This window comes from Marmota marmota, unplaced genomic scaffold, assembly GCF_001458135.2.
Source record: "Marmota marmota marmota unplaced genomic scaffold, marMar, whole genome shotgun sequence".
NCBI classification, from domain to species: domain Eukaryota; kingdom Metazoa; phylum Chordata; class Mammalia; order Rodentia; family Sciuridae; genus Marmota; species Marmota marmota.
The window spans coordinates 27,396,317-27,398,620 of NW_026000221.1; positions in this window are offsets into that span (position 1 = coordinate 27,396,317).

Below are 2,304 nucleotides of genomic sequence, written 5' to 3' on the forward strand. Positions count from 1 at the left end.
AGGAAAAAGAACTCTTCATTTTCCACATAACCCCAGGATGTGCAGAATTTAAGATGGCCCCAGAGTCTTTGACATCCCTTACATCGAGGGGCAGGGTCTACATCCCCTTCTCTTGAGTCTTGGCTGATGCTTTGATCTATGGAGTAGGGCCATAAGGACATTGTCGTGTGCTGTAAGGTAGGTCTGTAAACCAGGCAATAACTGAACTCTCTGCTTTAGGGAATTCATCCAAACCAATTTGTCTGGACAGTTTGCTGAATGAGCTCTCCTATCAGGACAATAGATAGCTCCTGGGGAAAATAGCTGCCCATCAAACAGCAGTTTTACTTATTAAGACTTGCTTTAAGACCCAGCCTTGCTGTGTTCACCAATCCTAAAATATCATGTGATGAAATTTGGCCAATGCCAATGAATTCCTGCCATGAAAGACTGCCGTGAACCACTTGAGCCCAGACCCAACCCTAGAAATTGTTTCTCTTTGCTCCCCCCTCCACCTTCTGAGAAACTGCTAAGATTGGCAAGGTATGGTTTCTCCATTACCCCAGAAGATCTAACGCAGCTACTTTGCTTGATTACAGGTTTTCTGGCAGTCTTTTGGGGAACTGACTATCTTCAAGGGAAGCATTGATTTGCAAAACACGAGCATGTGTATATTTATCTATCTGTGTGTGTCCTGGGCAGTGACATAAGATCTCTAGCAACCGTGGATGGTGGCCATGGCTTTGGGGCCATCTCTCTGATGTCAGAACATCAACTGATAGGTGCAGAAATTTCGTCTTCTCTGCCATATGCTCCACATTTTGAACAGTTTCTGCACACATGTACACACACGCACACAATTGATTTTGGTACTGGGGTATGAACCCAGGGGCACTTAATTTACTGAACTACATTCCCATTCCCTTTTGCTTCATGGTCTTCCTTCCATTGCGCCCTATTATTGGGTCTAGTCTCCCCATTATTTTTTATTTTGAGACAGGGTCTTGCTAAGTTGTCCAGGCTGGCCTTTAACTTGCAACCCTCCTGTCTCTGGGATTATGGGTGTGCACCCCTTTGCCTGCTTGGCTGGCACACAAATACTGAATATTGAGTAAATGAGAGAGTGATCTTATTGCAAAAAAAAGAAAATACAAAAGACAAAGAAATGAAAGGAAAGAAGGGAAAGGAGTGATTGAGATAGGGAAGGGAAAAGTTAACAAGCAAAGGAGGGCTGGGTGGGCATAGATCAGCGCTAGAGTGCGTATGGGAGGCCCTGGGCTCCAAACCAAGAAAGGAAGAGAGGAAGAGGAAGAGAAGGAGAAGGGAGAGCAAACAGGGCATGGTGGCACACACCTCTAACCCAAATGACTTGGGAAGTAGAAGCAGGAGGATCGCAAGTTTGAGGCCAGCCTGAGTGATTTAGTAAGACCCCTGTCTCAAAATAAAAATAAAAAAGGATTGGGGATGGTTTGATCCCAGGAACACACACACACACACACACACACACACACACACAATTATTTTCTGGGAAAGCAGGACAGAGCAAAGTTCAGAGCAAGGATAGCTGTGCGCACTCTGAACTAGCGCCTAGCACCGTGCCTGAGTTGGGGAGTCTGCTCTTGGGTTAAGAGATGAGCTTGAGGGTTCTGCCCAGGTTCTTCTGCCCAGTCTTAAAGAGTGATTTCAGCAGGTATAGCAGGGTTAGGTTTGTTTTGGAGCTAAATGCCTGAAGGAATCTATCAAGTCACTATCACTCTTGAAAGACCTGGATTCTTGAAAGCCTCACAATTAAAAAAAAAATGTTTTTGTTATCTTTGTATTTTGCTCCACTCTCAGAGGCAGCAGAAGCTAAGACTGCCCCTGCCATGGCTTTTCCACAGTGGAGAATGAGAGCAGAAAAGAGGAAACCTGCAATTCAGTATTGGCTGTATTCAGAATGTGCTAGAATCCACAGCATGTGCTCTTGGGCAGATGACCCATCACTGTCTTCTAGGAGGAGGTCTCATTTTGCCAGTTCTGTGGCAGTGGACTGAGAGGTGGGGTGCCCCTGTTCCCAAGCTCCTGATGGAAAAACAAATTTTCCCTTTGTAAATTGACAGCTGAAGTATTTTTTCATTATACTTCTAAAGAGTTGCAAAGGATATCCGTACCAACCTATTCTGTTTATTGCATGTATGTTTTAACTATATTTTGAGCAAAATCTAAGTTGCAGATTTAGTTTGTTGGTTTATAAAAATTGTCTGGCCAAGCACCTAATTGGCTAACTTGAGCCTTAGGCCTTACTGTCGAATCCGAAGTCTTTTTTTTTTTTTTTTTTTTTTTTTT